The sequence below is a fragment of the Mustela nigripes genome, chromosome 6 (assembly GCF_022355385.1).
Source record: "Mustela nigripes isolate SB6536 chromosome 6, MUSNIG.SB6536, whole genome shotgun sequence".
NCBI classification, from domain to species: Eukaryota; Metazoa; Chordata; class Mammalia; order Carnivora; family Mustelidae; genus Mustela; species Mustela nigripes.
In genome coordinates this window covers 6,237,822-6,259,157 of record NC_081562.1, presented here as the reverse complement: position 1 = coordinate 6,259,157, position 21,336 = coordinate 6,237,822, and the positions used below count along the sequence as shown (strand labels likewise).

Below are 21,336 nucleotides of genomic sequence, written 5' to 3'. Positions count from 1 at the left end.
GGCCCTTCATCCTGGCATCAAAGTCTGTTTGATCAGCTTTTCATCCATTTTCCGAAAATGGAGGATTTAGGGATGTTCTGAATCTTGCAGGACTAGAAGTGCGGCAGCCTGATAATAGACTGGGGTATTGGGTACCCCCAACCTGCCATGGGGGAACACCCTGCTCTGTGCCAGCCCTTCCCCACCTACTCCACCCCCCAGGCTCCCCACCCCGCTGCCAGAGCCTTTGGGAGGGAGCCCCAGCGAGCCTGGAAAAGCAGGGGACCTGTCCTTACTGGGCGGAGATCTAGTGCCCCCTGGAGGTCAGTGAGGTCGGGGTAGGAGTGGGGGGTTGGGTGACGCAGGATAAAGCCTTCTCTCCCTGTCCTGACATCCTGGATGCAGAGCAGCCCTCCTCAGCCTTCCTGACTGTAAAGGGGAGAGTGCGGGTTAAGGGCTCTGCATCCTGCATCTTTAATAATAAGAAGTTTTCTCCTTTGCTGACAAACCCCAGTTTTACTGAGCATTTTTTCAACCATTTTCTCTCTTGCTTTCCGGAGCAAGAATCGGGTTGGGCAGCATTTCCCTCTGTTCTCAGAGAAGAGAGCGGGGATCTGAGAAACTGCCAAGTTCACGAGTCACGGTCGAGGAGGGCCACGGGTCCGTTGGTCTGGTCGAGGGATGGGAAGACCAGGGGTACCTGGGGGGCGTGCTGGCCTCAGGGCCAGAGAACCAGGGGTCCTGGAAGGCAGGGCTGTGGGTGGCAGGGCCCTGGACCAGGGCTCAGGGTGAGGGAGGAGGCCCAGCAGAGCAGGGAGGACCCCAAGGGCCCAGCATGGGTTGCTACGAGGCAGAATGACATCAGAGCTGGGAAAGTGCAATACATGAAGGCCTATAGAGGAAAGCGGATCACCCCCACGCTCCCACCCCCACTCCCTCTCCCCAAAAGTGTCTACAGTCTCCAGCTCACCTGCCGTGGGTCTCCTGACTCTGCGCACGTACAAGGCCGCAGCTGGCGATCTGGGCCTGTTTGTTTCTACTGCGAGAGGGTGGTCCTTCTCTCTTTACTGGAATGCCTCTTGCTTGGGGCTGCGCCTGGCAGGTCCCGAACTCAGATGGGGACGGCCAGGTAAGGATCTGCTCCACCCGGCAGTGGCGAAGGACAGGAGGGGCAGAGGGTTAGGAGCTGAGGGTGGGGGCCCGGCCTCCCTGCCAAGTGACCTTGGGAGGACCGGAGTCCCCACCATAACATCGAGGCTGTTCCTGGGGGTGCGGGAGGATGCCGGGCAGGCAAACACTGGCAGAACCCCCCACTCATAAAAGGCTGTTTGGTCAAGCACATTTCTAGTCCAGAATGCCTCCCCCGATGCCGCCCTCGTTTCGCTGGGTCCGTTTGCTTTAAGCTGGGGAGACTGCTGGGAGGAGGGGAAGCAATGGGGTCCGTGAAGAAGGTGCATTTGTGATTCTCTGCTGCCGAGTGACACCTCTAGCGCGCCTCCCCAAGCCCCTGAGAGGGACCTAGGCCACGAAGGGTTGCAGACCCCCCCCCAGCGAGCACCAAGGCTCAGCCTGGCCTCCGCCCTCACTAAGAAAGTCTCACTGAATGGAGGAGCTAAGCTCAGTTGTGTTTTCCAGAAGACATGCTCAAGTGCTAAGCCCTGCTCCTGTGAACGTGACCTTATTTGGAAAAAGGGTCTCGGCAGATGAATCTTGAGGTGAAGTCCTCTTGGGTTTAGTGTGGGCCCTGAAGCCAACAGCTGCTGTCCTTCTAAGAGCAGAGGGACAGACGAGATCCGGCGCGTTCAGTGGGGGGATGTACACAATGGGATATTACTCAGCCATCAAAAAAATGTAATCTTGCCATTTGCAACGACGTGGATGGAAGTAGAGGGCATCACGCTGAGTGAAATAAGTCAATCGGAGAAAGAGAATTATCACATGATCTCACTGATACATGGAATTTAAGAAACAAAACAGAGGATCCTAGGGGAAGAGAGGAAAAAATAAAGCAAGATGAAACCAGAGAGGGAGACAAACCATAAAGGATTCTTCATCGTAGGAAACAAACTGAGGGTTACTGGAGGGGAGGGAGTGGGGGAGGGGGTACCTGGGGGATGGGCATGGAGGAGGCACAGGACGCAATGAGCGCCGGGTGTTAGAGAAGACCGGTGACCCACATGCCCGTGCCTCTGAAAGCAATCATACATTATATGTTAATTGAATTTAAATTAAAAAAATATATAGGGGCGCCTGGGTGGCTCAGTGGATTAAAGCCTCTGCCTTTGGCTCAGGTCATGATCTCAGGGTCCCGGGGATCGAGCCCCGCATCGGGCTCTCTGCTCAGCGGGGAGCCTGCTTCCTCCTCTCTCTGCCTGCCTCTCTGCCTACTTGTGATCTCTGTCTGTCAAATAAATAAATAAAATCTTAAAAAAAAAAATATATATATATATATAAAGGAAGAGAGGGACACAGAGAGGCAGGAAAGAGGGCACCGGGAAGATGTGGCAGAGGCTGGGGGAGGCAGCCTCAGCAAAGGAGCACCTGCGGGCAAGGAAGGACTCTTGCCCAGAACCTTCAGTGGGATGGTGACCCTCCCGACGCCTTGAGCCTAGACTCCTGGCCCCCAGAACTGTAAGGGAAAAGGTTGGCTGCTTGCAATCATCCAGTGTGGGGAGCTTTGTCATGGTGGCCTTGGGAAACTAATTGGCTGAATCAAGAAACCAGGCAAGGTGGGCGCCTGGGCGGCTCTGTCGGTTAAGCGTCTGCCTCGGGCTCGGATCATGATCCCAGGGCCCTGGGATGGAGCCCCGCGTCGGGCTCTCTGCTTCTCCCTCTGCTTCCTGCTTGTGCTCCCTCTGGCTATCTGTGTTACTATCTGTCTCTTTCTCTCAGATAAATAAATAAAATCTTTAAAAAAAAAAAAAAGGGAAGAAACCAGAGAAGCACCAACAGAAGAAACAGTGACTCTCCCAGAGAGGAGGCCATAGGTAATTTTAACTATTTCCGAGGCCACAACAGGAGCAACTCTTTTACAAGCAATGGGTTGTTGGAGGGAAATAAGTAACTTTTTATTTAAAGCCCACATGAGGGGCGCCTGGGTGGCTCAGTGGGTTAAGCCTCTGCCTTCAGCTCAGGTCATGATCTCAGGGTCCTGGGATGGAGCCCCGCCTCAGGCTCTCTGCTCTGTGAAGAGCCTGCTTCCCGCCCCCTCTCTCTCTGCCTGCCTCTCTGCCTACTTGTGATCTCTGTCAAATAAATAAATAAAATCTTTTTAAAAAATTTGTTAAATTCCCAGGCAGTAAAACGCACTCTCTTCTTCAGTGTCGTTCTCGGGGTTTTGACATAAACGCAACCACCGACCAGCGTCCATATAAAGAACACTCCAGCGCACCCCCTTCCCGCCAGATTCCCTTCTCTGTCCCTTTGCGGTCAGTTCCTCCCCCGGCCCCTGGCCGCCACGGATCTGTTCTCCTTCTGCATTTTTCCAGAGTGTCAGAGAAGTGGAATCACATGGCACGTGGCCTTTCGAGTCTGGATGCTTCTGAGGTTCACCAAAGCTGTTGCATGCATTCCTTCTTATTCTAGATGATTCTGTCACATCGCCGAGGTGACTGTGCGGCCCGCCACGGTTGGCTGGTCCCTCCGCCCAGCGAAGGATGGGGCCTGTCCTCGGATTGCGGCGATGAGGAACAAAGCTGCTATATACATCCGTGTCTGGGTTTCTGCGCGAACAGACGTTTTCATTTCTCCCGTGTGAACACCTGGGGCCCAGTCAGGTTGTGACTGTCACCACCAGTCAGGCTATGCATGACTTCCACGTCAGCCTCGCCTAAAGGTGTGGCTGGGGAGAACACGGCCTCGTCGGCTCCGGGTCCCTGCCAGCGGTGCTGGGACGACAAAGGTCAATCCCTGAGGAGCGGACGAACGTTCGCGGTCACTTCAGCCTCCTGCCATCCGGGCCTTTTCCCTTCAAATGTCAAATCATTGTTTTGGTTTCATTTCCTTTTATTTCCACGGATGTGAAGAAGTGCCCGAGAACAGTGAAAGGACCAGGAGTGGCTCCAAACAGCCCAGGAAAGTGTTCATAGTCCCCTAAGCAAGATGGCCCAATCTCGAGGAATTGGTAAATCAACCTTAAAAGCCAAAAAAAACCAACAGTCTTTTTAAAAAAAAAAAAAAATATTCCGATTTTTTTCTTTATCACAAAACATTATATATATTTCCAACTTGCCCTGAATGTGACAGCAGGGAGGCTGTCTAACGGCGACAAGGCCGTGCCCCCCATCAGAGGACAGCTAGCTGCGGGTCTGTCTTAGGACTGTCTTAGGACTCGGCTGGGCCCACCCTGCTCGGGGCTCTAGGACCAGGACCCTCGGTCTGCAGGACTCGTTCCAGAACTGCAGCTGGGAAGCCACAGCTGTCTATGCCATTGCCCTGAGCCCCGAGCCCCGATTCTACCCAAACACGACCTGGCCTGGCTCAAGGCGGGGGCGCCTGGCCTCCCTGACTTGTGGGTCTCCCTCGACCTCTTGTTAGAAGAGTCATGGGAGCTGCATTCATCAGGGTTCCCCAGAGAAACAGAACAGATAGGGTGTGTGTGCGTGTGTGTGTGTGTGTGTGCATGTGTATGTGTACGGAGATGTATTACAAACACTGTCCCACAAGACTGCGGAGGCTGAGAAGTCCTAAGACAGACCCGCAGCCAGTAAGCCGGGGGCCCAGAAGAGCCGACGGTGTACGTGCCAGCCTGAATCTTAGTCCGAAGGCGGGAGAAAACCAATGTCCCAACTTGAAGACAGCCAGAGAGAGCACAACCCCTCTCCTGCCCCCCCTCGCCTTTTTGTTCTGTTCAGGCCTTTGATAGATTGGAGGAGGCCCAGCCACGTCAAGGACAGCCATCTGCTTGCCTCAGGTCTCCCGATTCCCATGGGAGTCTCCCCGAGAAACACCCCCCAGGCACACCCAGAACCACGTTTGACCAAATATCTGAGCCCCCCGCCCCCACCCCATGGCTCAGTCAAGTCACATGTGAAATGGACGATCACAGAGACCGGGGGCCCCTCCCTGCCCAGGCTCATCGATGGCACCTCCCCCCCCTCCGGCCCCGCAGCATGTAACCGGGGGCTGCTTCCTCAGGCCTGGCTGCCGGCACGGGGCCCGGGTCTGGCCGGGAGACAGCAGGCCGAGGTGGGGACAAGGGAGGCGGTAAGCCAGTGACTGGTGCCTCTTGGCAGAAACTCTGTAGCCAGCGCAGGCCACTCGGGGATACACACCAGCTTCGCCGGGTTAGTCATCAGGGTTCCCCAGAGACTTTCTCGGGAACCCCTGCCTCCTCCTAGTCTTGGTACGCCCGGGCCTGGGAATGGAATCTGTGTCTTCTTTCTCCGTGATGCCGCTTCTGGAATATTCTCCACAGGAAGCAGACCTCTGGACCTCCTGTTGTCAGATCTTCCTCCGGCCACCTCTCCGTGCCTCGGTCGCCCACAGACCTCCAGGCCACCCGCTCTCCATCCCTGAAGATCCTGGTGCTGGGCCTCCTGACCCTTTGCACCTGCTCACTTCCTGGGGTTCCAGCCCCCACACAGGCTTCCACCTCATCCCTCACCTCCTCTCCTCCAGCGGCTCCTCCTCACGGCTCAACAGCTGGTTCCTGAGGGCACACACTGGGCCGGGCGAGCACGCCCAGATCCTTCGGACCCCCAATTTCCAGCCCTTTCAGTCCCCCACCTCCTACCATCCATTTCTTGCTTCTAGATTCCTGCGCCCCAAGATGTCCTTGGCCATCTCAGCACCCGCGAACCATGGTCCTCTGGCGCTCTTCCCCAATCCTCGCTCCCGGACTCCTTTCCCGCCCTCATCCCACCGCCCCGGGGTGGCACGGGGACCCCTCGCCTCTGCTCAGACCCTGCCCCCTGCCCTGCACTCCTGAAAGTGGCTGGGGACACGCACGTTCCCGCTAACCAGTCTCATTCACAGTCAAAGGTGCTCTGCTGGATGGGGCCCCGGGCCTCCTTCCTGTAACCCACGGCCACCTGACCCAGTCCCTGCCCTGCTCCCCGGGGGGGACTCCCACCTGCCCAGGCTGCTTCCCTCTCACTGAAGGAATGGGGACCTGCCAACCAAGACCTCCCTCAGGCTCTCCTGGCTACGCTCTTCTGATTGTTCGGGTGAGCCCTGGGCCCGTCTCTCACACCCACAGTCGCCTCTACCTGCGAAATGTCACCAGGATAGAGGCCCCTCTGGCCCCTGCCTCCCGCCTCCTGCGAGGCTCCCAGTCGCTGCCTCTGTGTCCTTCCCCAGCCTGGGCTCAACCCAGTAGCCAGAGAGATGGAGTTAAACACAAAAGCCAGATGGGATCACACCACATCCGCAAACACCTGCGACAGCTTCTCATCACTTCTCTCTCTTTCTTTCTCTCTCTCTCTCTGGGTCGAAGCTCCCTGGGGCTTAGCCAATGCCCGGCTGATGCCTGGACCAGGTTACCTTCTGCCCAGTCTCCGCCCCTTCTCTCTTGATCTCACCCACCTGCCAGCCTCCTTCCGGGCTGACCAGCCACCTGCTCCCACTGGAGCCTTGCTGTGCCCCTGCCTGGAGCCCTGCCCCACACTCACACCCAGGACTGTCCCTCCTGTCCCTGTTTGCCTCGCTTGTATAAAATGTTACTCTCCTAGCCAGGCCTTTCCGGGCCACCCCACCTAAGATGCATCCCTCCCCAAACCCAGCATCTCCCTCCCTGCCCTGGGTTCCACGCGGCGCTTAGTGCCCTTTTTTTTTTTTTTTTTTTTTAAAGATATCATTTATTTCAATCTCCAGTAGGTGGAGAGGCAGGCAGAGAGAGAGAGAGAGAGAGAGAGAAAGGAGGAAGCAGGCTCCCCATTGAGCAGAGAGCCCGATGCGGGGCTCCATCCCAGGACCCTAAGATCATGACCTGAGCCGAAGGCAGAGGTTTAACCCACTGAGCCACCCAGGCGCCCAGTGCCCTGTCTTTTGTTAAATCTTTCTTTACCTGGTTTTGCGCCCACCTCTCCGTAGGGTATTGGAAGCTCCGTGGGGGCCGGCAGTTCTGTTATTTGCTGCTGACACCCCTCCCCAAGCCCCGATCCTCTCCCCCACCACACCTCCACCCCCACCCCCATCTACAGCAGTGATGCTGGTTCATGCTAGGAACTCAGTAAGACTCTGCAGTCCTTCCGTGTCCGCCCCCACCTGGCACCCCTACTTGGGTCCAGATCCGAGCCCTTCTTGCTGACCCCAGCCCGATGTTTCAGCAGCCCCCACCCCTGCACCATTTCCCCCTCACTACCCACTCCTTCCCAGCAGTGTGCCAACATGCAAACACACTGTCATTTCTCCCTTCTTACAAAACCATCACAAACCCCACAAAAGCCTCTCTTGGCCCAGCATCACTTTCCAAGAAGCGTGCCGGTCCTCTGATCTAGAAGATTCCTTCAAAGAATGTCTGCATTGTCTGTGTCCCTCCCCCTCCTCCCACTCCCTCCAGATCTCTTTCGGATAAGCTAACGTCCCCTCCTCTCTCTGAGTGGCCCTTATCGAGGTCCAATGATCTTGGGGCTGTAATCCCAGGCCACACCCCCTTGGCTCTGGGATCCGCTCCCGCCTGGTTTCCCCTGGCCAAGTCCAAGGCTGTCTTCAAATCTCCTCCCTGCTCACGCTCACCGGCGTGATAAGTCACTGGAGGGCTTGGACTCTCAGCTTCAGCCCTCTGGCCAACCCCTTAACCCTGACTCCAGACTCCAATGCCCAGCATCCTCCTCAAAGCCTCCACTTGGGGTCCAGTGGGCTCCTCTGACCTTCCACGGTCAAGCCCATTGTCAAGCCCCTCCCCCACCAACCTGCTCCTCCCCACCATCACCCCTCCCCAGCAAAGGATGAGGTCTTCCTCCCCACCCCACCCCCACCCCTCCACCCCCAGCCCTAAACTCTGGGGCCTCCGCCTCACACTTTCCTCCACTTTCTTCCAGTGGCCGGTTCACACCGTAGAACCCGTGCGGGGACCACCTGCCCGATCCTTGCTGTTCCCCATTTCTGGAATGTTCTCCCCACGACCCCCACCTATCTCTGCACGATTTGTTCCTACCCCCTCCTGGATATATTTCCTCCTTGGCAGGCTGTCACTCTCTCTCACACTATACATGTGATTGGCTGATCGGTTGAGTGAGGGACCGTCTGTCCCCCCCCCCCCCCCCCCCGCAACTAGAAAGTGCCAGAATGCCATCTCCTTTGTTCACTAGCAGAGCAGTATCTAGTACATGGCAAGTTCTCCCAGAGATGTCCTGGATGAGAAAAAATGACTACGATTGTACTTGAGGATTTAATGTAAATGATTAAAAAGTTTAAACGCCAGGCGTCTCTGCAGGGCATGTGGAAAGAACAGAGTTTTGTCTTTTCAGATTAACTCGGACATTCGTGTTCTCCAGAAAACACCATCCAGCTGCAACTCTCCACAGCCTTGCTGGGGATGGTGGGGACTGAGGGTTCCGATGGAAATCTAGAACCGAGCAAAAAGCACAGAAAAATCAAGACTTGCGTGGGAGCTCCGCTGAGTCAGATACTTTGAGATACGTGATCTGGGTCGAAATTCCAAGATGCTTTTATTCCAGTGGCGGGTTCACACCGTAGAACCGGTGCGGGGACCACCTGCCGGATCCTCGCAGACACGGCCCCTGGAGCCGGGCTGCCTTTCACACCCAGCCCCGGCCCTCCTGGCTCTGGGACGCTGCATGGATCGCCTACGATGTCCCCGCCTCATTTTTCTCATCTATAAAGTGGGGACGGTAATCCATCCTTCACAAGGCTGTTGTGAGAGTTAAACGGGTAAAGCCTGGGGCAGGCTAAGAGGCAGCTTCTAAAAGGCACTCGATTCCTCCCCACCCCCGTTTCCCCCATGCACAGCCGCGTGTAACCCCTTCCCTCCTGTAGAGTTGGACTTAACTGCCTACTTCCGCCCAACAGCAGAACTGATGCGCTGTGGCAGCTGAGATCAGGCTCTGAACGACAGTGACTGGCGGACCCTCCCTCCTTCTCCCCTCCCTTCCCTTGCCCTCCTGCGCTCACTTGCTCTCTGATTCTGTATCATGAGCTGATTCTATATCATGATTCTATATCATGAGCTGCTCTATGGGGAGGCCCACACAGCAAGAAACTGAGGACAGCCACAAGCCACCCATCTGCCAGGAAATCCCGCCAACAACCCCATGAGTGAGCTCGGCCACCCGTCCTTCCCCGGCCAAGCCTGGAGATGACCACAGCCTTGGCGACACTTCGATGGCAACCTCATGGAACACTCGGGAGTCAGAAGACCCAACTAAACTGTGCCCAGACTACTGACCTGCAGAAACTATGAGATAAAAATGTCTGTTGCTTTAAGCTAAGATCTTTGTTTTTTTTTGTTTTTTTTTTTTTTGTTACACAGCAAGAGCTAATTCATACAGCCTAGAAAACGCTCAGCATGGGACACCAGCCTGGCTCAGTCGCAAGAACGTGTGGCTTTTGATTTTGGGGTTGGGAGTTTGAGCCCCATGTTGGGTGTAGAGGTTACATTAAAAAAAAAATCTTGGGGCTCCTGGCCAGGTCAGTCAGTTAAGCATCTGACTCTTGATCTCAGTTCAGGTCTTGATCTCAGGGTTGTGAGTTCAAGCCCCATGTTGGGCTCCACACTGAGCGTGGAGCCTACTTAAAAAAATACATAAAAAAAGGGTAAAATCTTTTTAAAAAATAAAAATAAAATGCCTAGTACAATGACTGGTTCAGGGCATACATTCAATAAATGACTTGTAATGACCATGCTGTGTGTTCAAGGGGAATTCAAAATACATAGAATATAAACCTAGTCATCAGGTCATTGATATGGCCTTCGAACAAGGAACCCATGTCCTTTGCCACTTTTTAAAGCCATCAAATGGGGCACCTGGGTGTCTCAGTTGTTAAGCATCTGCCTTTGGTTCAGGTCATGATCCCAGGATCCTAGGATCAAGCCCCAGCTTGGGCTCCCTGCTCTACAGGAAGCCTGCTTCTCCCACTCCCACTCCCCGTGCTTGTGTTACCTCTTTCACTGTGTCTCTCTCTGTCAAATAATAAATAAAATCTTAAGAAAAAAAAATTTTTTAAATCCATCGAACAGGTGCACTGAATCCAGAGGAGAAAAATGTATATTGTATCCTACTTTTTAAGAAGGAGAAGTGGCCCAAGCATATAAAAGTATTTGTTTATATTAAACAAAGAAAGGAAAACCTAAAAGCCAATATCAGACAGATGGATTGAGAGGGAACAGTGTAGAGAGAACATGGGTAGAGCTAGACTTCTCCAAAGACACTGTTTTGTACTTTTGACTCTGGAACCATGGAAATGCTTTATTCGATTATAAACCTAATTAAACTGAAATGGAAATAATCCCCTAAAAAATAGAAGCAAATGAAACAAATAGATGTAACTGTATGTAAAGTTGGTGGGTCACCCACCCAGAGGAACTATTTCAAGACTAAGTAATTTTACCATGGGGTGCCTGGGTGGCTCAGTGGGTTAAAGCCTCTGCCTTCAGCTCAGGTCATGATCTCAGGGTCCTGGGATCGAGCCCCACATTGGACTCTCTGCTCCGCAGGGAGCCTGCTTCCTCCTCTCTCTCTCTCTCTGCCTGTCTCTCTACGTACTTGTGGTGTCTCTCTGTCAAATAAATAAATAATATCTTAACAACAAAAAAAAGTTATTTAGTAAAAAAAAAAAGAGTAAGTAATTTTATCATACATTCCAGAATGAGATACCCTAAATCCCTAAATATTTTTTTTTTAAAGGAGCAAATAAATGGGGGGTGCCTGGTTGGCTGTTGGAAGAGTGTGAGACTCTTGATCTCAGAGTTCAAGCCACAATGGGTATAGAGATTACTAAAACTAAATAAATAAACTTAAAAATAAATTAAATAAAGAAAAATTTAAAATAAAAGGATCAGGGCCACATGGGTGCCTCAGTCGGTTAAACATCTGCCTTTGGCTTAGGTCATGATCCCAAGTCCCACATCAGGCTCCTCGCTCAGCGGGGAGCCTGCTTCTCCCTCTGCCTGCTGCCCCCCATGCTTGTGCTCTCTCTCTCTCTTTCTCTCTCTCTGACAAATAAATAAATAAAATCAAAAAATTAAATAAATAGGGGCACCTGGGCAGCTCAGGTCGTGATCTCAGGGTCCCGGGATGGAGCACCACGTCGGGCTCCCTGCTCAGCAGAGAGCCTGCTTCCCCTACTCCCTCTCTGCCTACTTGTTATCCCCGTCTGTCAAATAAATAAAATCTTTAAAAAAAAATTAAATAGGGGCGCCTGCATGGCTCAGTGGGTTAAGCCTCTGCCTTCGGTCCAGGTCACGATCTCAGGGTCCTGGGATCGAGCCCCACATCGGGCTCTCTGCTCAGCAGGGAGCTTGCTCCCCACCCCCCGGCCTGCTGCTCTGCCTACTTGTGATCTCTGTCTGTCAAATAAATAAATAAAAATCTTTAAAAAAATATATATATATACAAATAAATAAAAAGAGGAAATAAATCTTTTAGTAGTTATATTGTTAGCAACACTATTGGTATTTTTCCAAAATACATAATATAATTTAATATACACTATATGATGTTTATAACAATATAATTATGCATAGGGATAAAACAAATAAGTCATATGTTAATGTTCTTAGGAACCAAGATTTTCAGCAGAAGAGAAAAAAGAAAAGAAAAAAGAATCAGGGGCACCTGGGTGGCTCAGTGGGTTAAAGCCTCTGCCTTCGGCTCGGGTCATGGTCTCAGGGTCCTGGGATCGAGCCCCACATGGGGCTCTCTGCTCAGCCAGGAGCCTGCTTCCTCCTCTTTCTCTCTCTGCCTGCCTCTCTGCCTCGTTGTGATCTCTCTGTCAGATAAATAAATAAAATATTAAAAAAAAAAAAGAAAAAAGAATCAAATCAAAGAAGATAAGTAAAAACCCTATAATCCTAAATTTAAGCTGGCAATATGAACGTAAACACATGGTGCATCTCTTATTTATTTATTTAATTTAAAAATATTTTATTTCTTTTTAAAAATTAAATTTAATTAATTAACATATAGTATATTATTAGTTTCAGAGGTAGAATTTTGTAACTCATCAGTTGCATATAATACCCAGAGCTCACTACAAGTACCCACCTTAATGCCCATCACCCAACTACCCCATCCCTCCACTTACCTCCCAAATATATTTTATTTTTAACTAATGTCTACACCCAACGTGGGGCTCAAACTCACAACCCTGAGATCAGGAATTCCACACTCTACTGACTGAGCCAGCCAGGCACTCCACATTTTCTCTTTAAAATGAAAGGTATTTCCCAGCTCTAGCCACTAAAGGCACTTAAAAACTAATAATCAAGCAGTGACAAAACACTTGACTCCAAGATTGTGGTCTTTAAACACCATTTTCCACTAAAAGGAGCTAGGGCTTCTTGGTTGATTCCAAGTCGAGGCAAAAAGGACAGGATGAGCCAGGAAAATCTGGTCAAGCAAGCAAGAGAGGTCTGATAGACTACTGTAGCTCTTCCTCTTTTCTTTTCTTCTCTGCTTTAGAAAATACTCACTGGTTTTTCCCCTTTTTTGTAGGCTGTTAGGACCTGGTAGACCCCTAATGAGTTTGTGGGGTCACACACTCAGGTGAATGGCAGCCCACAAGGTCTGGAGGTAAATGTCAAACAGAGGAAATAAGGAAGCCAATTTCTGTCTATCAGAGAAGGGACATACAAATATGGGAAGGGGGAAGTCTAGAACAGCGTTAGCACTCCTGGAATTGTCAGTAATGCTGAGACTCAAGGTGTTTTTAATAGATAGGAGGGGAGAAATGTAGGAACTATTGTAAGGTTTTTATAGTTTCCACCAAGCAGTATATTATCACTTAAAGGTAGATTGTGATTTCCTTCTTGTTTATTTATATTTTTTAGTAACCTTTACACCAATCATGGGGCTCAAACTCATGACCCCAAGACCAAATGTCACACACTCCTCTGACTAATCATCCCAGGTGCCCCAAGATAGACTGATTAATTTAAGTTGTACTATAAACCCTACAGCAACCATTACAATAATAAAAGTTATAATAAGCCAACAAATGAGATACAATAGAAATTTCAAAATATTCAATTAGGCCAAAAGGAAGAAAACAATAAGATAAATAGAAAATTAATAGCAAAATGTTAGATTTAAACCTTTATAACAATGGCCATATTAAATATAAGTGGCTTAAATATTCAAATTTAAAGGCAGTGAGTGTCAGACTGAATAAAAAAGCAAGACTCAGCTGCATGCTGTCTATAAGAAACACACTTCAGGGGCACCTTGATGGTTCAGATGGTTAAGTGTCTGCCTTTGGCTCAGGTCATGATCCCCAGTTCCTGAGACTGAGTCCCACATCGGGCTCCCAGCTCAGCGAGGAGTCTGCTTCTCCCTCTGCCTCTCCCTCTGCTCCTGCTCTTTCTCTCTCTCAAATAAATAAATAAACAAATTTAAAAGAAAGAAAGAAAGAAAGAGCTCTTAAAAAAAAAAAAAAAAGCATCTGACTCTTGATTTTGACTTAGGTCATGATCTCAGGGTTGTGAAACTGAGCCCCAAGTTGGGTTCCATGCTGGGTGTGGAGCCTACTTAAGATTCTCTCTCTCTCACTCTAAATCTCACAAAACAAACTGAGGGTTGTTGGGGGGAGGTGGGGAGGGATAGGGTGGTTGGTTTATGGACATTGGGGAGGGTATGGGATATGGTGAGTGCTGTGAAATGTGTAAGCCTGATGATTCACAGACCTGTACCCCTGGGGCAAATAATACATTATATGTTAATAAAAATAATTTTTTAAAAAGGATTCTTTCTCTTCCTCTCCCCCCCCACTCTGCTTGCACATGCATGCACACCCTGTAACACACACTTCAAAATAAAGACACAAATAGATTACAAGGAGAAGAATGGAAAAAGATGGAGCTATCATTAATCAAAACAAAAAGCTGGAGAGACTATATTAATATCAGACCTAGTAAATTTTACAATAAAATATATTATAATGATAAAAAGGGTATATAATAATGACAAAGGGGCCAATTCATCAAGAGGACATAACAGGGGGCACCTGGGTATCTCAGTTTAAGCACCTGCCTTCAGCTCAGGTCCTGATCTTGGGATCTTGGGATCAAGCCCCACATCAGGCTCCCTGCTCAGCAGGAAGTCTGCTTCTGCTTCTTCCTCTTCCTCTGCCCCTACTCCCCACTCATGCACTCCCACTCTCTTTCTCAAATAATAAGTAAAATATTTTTAAAAGAGAGGACATAACAATTCTAAATGGTTAAGCACGTAATAACAGCTTCAAAATGCTTAAAGCAAAACCTGATCTGCAAAAAGAAATACACGAATTGACAATTATAGTGGAAGATTTCAATATCCTTCCTTCAATAATTGATAAAACAAGTGGACAGAAAACCAGTAAGTTGGGGGCACCTGGGTGGCTCAGTGGGTTAAAGCCTCTGCCTTCAGCTCAGGTCATGATCCCAGGATCCTGGGATCGAGCCCCGAATCACACTCTCTGCTCTGCAGGGAGCCTTCTTCCTCCTCTTCCTCTGTCTGCGTCTGCCTACTGGTGATCTCTGTCAAATAAATAAATTAATAAATATTTAAAAAAGAAAGAAAACCAGTAAGTTGGGGCACCTGGGTGGCTCAGGGGGTTGAGCTTCTGCCTTCCACTCAGGTCATGGTCTCAGAGTCCTGGGATCGAGCCCCACATCAGGCTCCCAGGTCGGCAGGAAGCCTGTTTCTCCTTCTCCCATACCCCTTGCTTGTGTTCCCCCTCTCTCTCTCTCTGTGTCTGCCAAATAAATAAATAAAATCTTAAAAATAAAAGTCTGAAAATTAAATAACACACTTCTAGATAACCCAAGGATCAAAAAGAAAGTCAAAAGGAAATTAAAAAGTATTGTGAATTGACTGAAAAGGAAAATGTGACATATCAAAACTTGTGGGAGTATTAGCTATCGATTTTTTAAAATTTTATTGATTTATTTGACAGACAGAGATCACAAGTAGACAGAGGGGTAGGTGGCAGGGTGGGGAAGCAGGCTCCCCACTGAGTGGAGAGCCCAATGTGAGGCTGGATCCCAGGACCCTGGGATCATGACCTGAGCTGAAGGCAGAGGCTTTAACCCACTGAGCCACCCAGGCGCCCCTAGCTATTGATTTTTTGTAGATGCTCTTTATCAAATTATTCCTCCTATTCTCAGGTTGTTGAAAGTTTGGGGGTTATTTTAAACCATGAATGGGTGTTAGATTTTGTAAAAAATTCTTTTTCTGTATTAAGTGATAGGATCATATCCTTTTTCTTCTTTAGCCTGTTGATCTGGTTGAGTTACATTAATCGATTTTTGAATATTGACGCAGCCTCACACACGTAGATTGTGACCCACCTGGTTATGTACGGTATGTAATTCTTTCTTATGTACTGCTGAATTTGATTTGTCAGAATTTCACTGAGGATCTTTTCAAGTTCATGAGAACTATCAGTCTACGGTTTTCTTCACACTGTCTTTTCTGATTTTGATATCAGGGTAATACTGGCTTCATAAAATAAGTTGAGAAGTATCCTTCCCTCTCATTTTTGGGAACAGATTGTGTAATATAGGCGCCAATTTTTCCCTAAATGTTTGGTATGATTCTCTTTGAACCCACCCTGGACATAGACTTTTTTTAAAAAAGAATTTATTTATTTGTTTGACAGACAGAGATCACAAGTAGGCAGAGAGGCAGGCAGAGAGAGAGAGAGAGAGGAGGAAGCAGGCTCCCTGCTGAGCAGAGATCCCAATGTGGGGCTCAATCCCAGGACCCTGGGATCAATGACCTGAGCTGAAGGCAGAGGCTTTAACCCATTGAGCCACCTAGGTGCCCCTGGACATAGACTCTTTAAAAAAAAATATTTTATTTAGATATTTGAGAGAGAAAGAAAGAGAACACAAACACGGGGAGGGGCAGAGGGAGAAGCAGACTCCCCACTGAGCAGGCAGTGCGGCTCACCCCAAGGTCCTGGGACCATGACCTGAGCCAAAGGCAGACGCTTAATCGACTGAGCCACCCAGGTGCCCCTAAAGAGACCTTTTTTTTTTTTTTTAAGATTTTATTTATTTATTTGACAGAGAGAGATCACAAGTAGACGGAGAGGCAGGCAGAGAGAGAGAGAGAGAGGGAAGCAGGCTCCCTGCCGAGCAGAGAGCCCGATGCGGGACTCGATCCCAGGACCCTGAGATCATGACCTGAGCCGAAGGCAGCGGCTTAACCCACTGAGCCACCCAGGCGCCCCTAAAGAGATCTTTTAAAGTTTATTATTTTTTTAGTTATCTCTACAACCTACATGGTGCTCCAACTCCTGACCTCAGATCAAGAATCATATGTTCTTCCAACTGAGCCAGCCAGGTGACTCTGTAGACATTTTTTATGGGAGATCTGAAATTATGAATTCAATTTCCATAGTAGTTATAGGACTTTTCAGATTATGTATCTCATCATGATTGAGTTTTGGTGGTCTGTGACTTTAAGGAGTTGGTTCATTCCATTTAAATGATCAAGTCAAGTTTTTCATAGCATTCTTTTATTATCTTTTTAATGGCTGTAGGATCTGTAGTGATACTCTTTCTTTCTTTCTTTCTTTCTTTTTTTCCTTTTTGAGAGAGCGAGAAGGTGAGTGAGAGGGCACGAGCAGGGCTGGGGCAGAGACTTTTGATCCCAGGGCTCTAGGATCATGACCTGAGCCAAAGGCAGACACTTGACTAACTGAGCCACCCAGGCGCCCCGATACTCCTTATTTCGTTCCTGATATTGGTGATTTATGTTTTCTCTCTTTTCACATTGTGGTCATTTTGGAGGTTTATCAAATTTTATTTTTTTTCCCAAAGAACCAGTTTTTGTTTCATTGATTTTGTCTGTTTTCCTGTTGTCAATTTCATTGATTTCTCCTCTTTATCTTTCCATCGTACTGCTTGCCTTGGATTTATTTTATTCTTTTTTTTTTTTTAATCCGGTTTCTTGCAGTGGGAATTTAGGTTATTGATTTGAGACCTTCTTCTTTTCAGACGTAAACTCTGTATTTCCCTTCTGTATTCTGGTGCTCTGTATTTCCCTTCCAGCTCTACTTTACCTGCATCCCACAAACGGCTCTATATTTTCATTTTCAGTACTGCGTAGCAGATGATTTTGGGAGGTGGTACCGAGAGATGTCTCGAGAAGACAAAGACAGGATCTACCAAAAGTCACACCGCAGCCCTCAACAGCACAGAGGTGCTGCCAGGGAGTGGCTGTCCAGCCATTTTTCCACGTTGTCCTTGCCCTTGGCAAGATGAACAGTTCTTGCCAATGGAGTGTGAGACGCACTGTGTGTTTCTTCCAAGCCAATGCAGTTAAGAAATAAATATTCTTGGGGGCGCCTGGGTGGCTCAGTGGGTTCAGCCTCTACCTTTGGCTCAGGTCATGATCTCATGGTCCTGGGATTGAGCCCCGCATCGGGCTCTCTGCTCGGTGGGAAGCCTGCCTCCCCCTCTCTCTCCGCCTGCCTCTCTGCCCACTTGGGATCGATCTCTCTTTCCCTCTGTCAAATAAATAAATAAAATCTAAAAAAAAAAAAAGAAGAAGAAGAAGAAAGAAATATTCTTTGTCCATACTCTCCCTTTCCACTGACAGAGGCAACCAATGATGACAAATCCTACAGGGGTAGAGCCAAAAGATGGCTTAGATGGACAAGACTCATGCCTTTTGAATTAAGCCATTAATAGTTTGGAATGCACGTGGTAACAGCAGCTAGTATGTCTTTGCCATTAACCCCCAAATCAGCCAGTGCACCTTCAGCGATGCCTGGTAATCATACGTATCAATGAACATACTTGAACTTGTTGATTTTATCCAGAAGCCATTCTTGGGTATTAAAGGCTCTAAGTTTATTGTCTTGTTATACCTACTACACTGAGAACACTTTAAAAGAGAAGGAGGAGAAGAACATTCTGGACACGAGGGCTGATCAAAACTCCCAGTTCAAAAGCCCTGGGGAGTGACGCGGACAAGCACACTTCAGAGCTCCCGGTTCTGACGGTTCCTGCCCGGACCTTGGCTCTCTCCCCACTGACGTCTGCTGAAGGCAAACATCTGGAGGACGGAGAATCCCTGAACGGTCTCCCCAGACTGTTTCTGCTTCCTACCTTCCCGCCATGGGCACTTGAATGCCCTGGGAAGAAGCTCATGCTCCATGGCCCGGAGTCTCATTCTCTGGTCTTTGTGCTTCATTTTTGTATATCAGGGAGGACCGGATCCAGAGCCATACACAAAACACAACCCCAAACATCTGCTCTGTCCAGCTCGCAATTAAAACGACCTGCTCTCGTCTTAGATCTCCTCTGTGTCGCTGTATCTGTATCTGTTCCACTGACCAATGCATTACATTCAAAATAGGAAGTTGACATGGTTGTACCTTTCAATGAGAAACATCTTCCCTCCCAGGCCAAAGGAGGGTGCTTTTCCCCATCTTTGCTCTCTGCACTTCCTCTCCCATGAAAGCTACTGAACTTGAGTCCTATTAACTCCTCTCTGGTTTATAAGCTCTGATTTATAGGACAAATTACCAATGTAGCGCTCGGAAAGGAACTTTTCTGTCGGCTACCACCGGGGCCGGAGCCCATCGCCCTGCCCCCACGCCCATTTATTCATTCCTGGCATGGAGAGATCGAGAGGGCTGGAGCAATTTCATCAGCCCTTGGAATTCACGGACTGCCAGCCTCCTCTCCCCGGACCACACCGCTACCATAAATAGACATCACGTGGCTTCCTTTTATGATAAGGTCAGAAGAAACGAGTGCACAGGGAGAAGGTGCTAGGAGAGCCAGAGCTAAGAGTTTCCCTATAAAACCCGAACACTGCTCGTCTTCTTGCCTGGGGGCTGGATCAGAGTGGGGAGGCGAGGAGCCAGCACACGGTGCACCTCCCAAGGCAGCTCCCCTGGACGCCCAAACCCTTCCCTGACCCCCTGCAGTGGTCTCTGCCCTCAGCCATCCTTACCAGGGGGGCTAGGCCCACCGCCGCCTCCCCTCCCCACCTGCCTCACCGGGCTCTGCGGCTCCCCTGGCTCATTTTCTGATAGAGCTGTCGGTTTTTATTGCTGATAGGAGAAATCATTTCCTCTCTTAGCTGAATGTTAATTGGCCTTTCCCCTCTCTCATTCAGTTACTCCACACCATCCCCTAGTCCCTACCTCAAGCAGAGGAGCCTCCCAGGAAGACGAGGAAGGTGGTTCTTTTCAAACTGCTAAAGCAGAGGTTTAGGGGAAGCTAAACAGGAAGGTGCAGAGGGAGTTTTACCCCCGTCCTCAGTAACTGCCTGTGAGCTCAGCCCATCACCCGCTGCGCAGAGGACTCAGATTTCATGGGCAGACCCATGAGGCCTGTTGCATCTAGCTGAAGCCTCCATGGAGCACGTTTGAGAGGCCAGGCTCCAAGGCGGGACTCTGAGAGGCAGACTCATAGACTGGAGGCATTGGTTCGATGTGACCAGAGCCGTGGCAGAGGTGAGCTGGGGTACCAGAGACTCAGAGGGTCAGAGAGCTGCTCTGGAGAAGGCGAAGCCACAGGACCACTGCACAGATTAACTAGGGTGGGAGGGGTGGCCCCCATGGAGGGGACAGTCTGTGCAAAATCATGGGCGCATGGAATAGCAGAGTGCACGAGAGGAATGGTGCGAGCTTGATTGGGCTGAAGGTTAAGGTCATGTGGAGGACCCGCCACAGCAGGGCTTGGGTGCAGGGCTTCCCCTCTCATATAATTTCAGGCACTTAAAAAATAAATAGCCTTGGGGAGCCTCGGTGGCTCAGTGGGTTGAGCCTCTGCCTTCTGCTCAGGTCATGATCTCAGCATCTTGGGATTGAGCCCTGCGTTGAGCCCAGAACAGGGCTCCCTACTCAGCAGGGAGTCTGCTTCTCCCTCTCCGTGCTCATGCTCTCTCAAATAAATAAATAAAATCTTCCCAGGGTCCTGGGATCAAGCCCTGCATCAGGCTCTCTGCTCGGCGGGGAGCCTGTTTCCCCCCTCCTCTCTCTCTACTTGCCTCTCTGCCAACTTGTGATCTCTGTCTGTCAAATAAATAAATAAAATCCTTAAAAAAAAAAAAGAAACAAACAAAAAAAGGAAATGAAACTAGTTTTCACAATAAAGGGAACTCAGTTCTGAGAAAATCTTGCCTAGGATCATGTAAAAAAAAAAAAAAAACAAAAACCTCTCCCTACCGAAACAGAAATGTGTGATAAGGTATAACCATACACACAGATTGTAAGTGTGTGGGGTGTGATTTGACCCACAGCTGAATCCAGGAGGGAGGCCAGAGAGGGGCGGGAGGATGTCAGAGCTGATAACCCAGGGCCCTCAGCTTTGGCCACGTCGAGATGAACGTAGAGATTGAAAGTAAGATCGCCAGCTGACAGCACATAGAAACTTGAAACTGTGACTCTTTGGGAAGCCAGGCTCCTTAGAGACCCTCCAATGGCTGATCACCCAGGGAAAGGCCAGGCTAGGAAAACCCCATCACCAACACAAGGAAGCTTGTCTGCCACAGCATGGGCAAGAGTAGTGAGGGTCTTCAAAAAGCGTCCTCTGGAAACTGAAAACTGCCTGTCTGAGCTCTGAGTGGGTTGGAAGTCTAAATTTATATTGCATGCATGGTCTGGGATTCATACATCAAGAGAAAAAAATTGATCCCGAGCTGGTGATAATCCCAGACCACCTGGTAAAGCAGATGCAAAATGGCTGTAGAGAGACACTCTTTCAACTCAGGTGGCAGTCTCCAAATCCCCCAGAAGAAACATGCTCCTCCAAAGATGAGCTCACAATGTCGAATCCCAGGATGTGTGAAGAAAGAGGTCATCTTGGCATGGCAGCAGGTGCCGCAAACATGAGGATGGCGTGCTCAGACCGAGAGGACAGAAGAGCCTGCACAGGAGAGCATACATGCAGAATGTTTCTCGTGATAGAAGGCCGAGATGAAAGAGTCAGACGCTTAAGGAGACAACAACACATCACGGAGGTGAGAACAAACAGATCTGGACAACATTTACATTGGGAATGACGTGGTGTCTGAGAGTTGGGGAGCAGTATGTGTGCAATAGGAATGGCCGTGGGTGGATATTTGGTGAGGGTGAAGAAGAAGAAGTGTCTTGGGGCCTTTTGTCCTATTGTCTCTAATTTCACATACATTTGAACATGTCCATATGGAAGATCAAAAAACAAACAGGTCTCCAGACAGAACTTCTAGAAAGGCACCATAGACATAGATGTAAACGTCAGGACAGACAGGT

At 49.3% G+C, this 21,336-nt stretch overlaps 1 long non-coding RNA gene across 1 annotated transcript in view; it reads right to left on the bottom strand.

Annotated features, from left to right (window-relative positions):
- Nucleotides 1-8,315: 8,315 nt before the first annotated feature.
- The window catches only part of LOC132020447 (uncharacterized), a 51,207-nt gene continuing 38,186 nt past the window's right edge, over nucleotides 8,316-21,336 (bottom strand). Inside the window, exon 5 of the long non-coding RNA XR_009404970.1 lies at nucleotides 8,316-8,488. This is a non-coding gene — a long non-coding RNA (uncharacterized LOC132020447). The remainder of the gene's footprint in view (nucleotides 8,489-21,336) is intronic.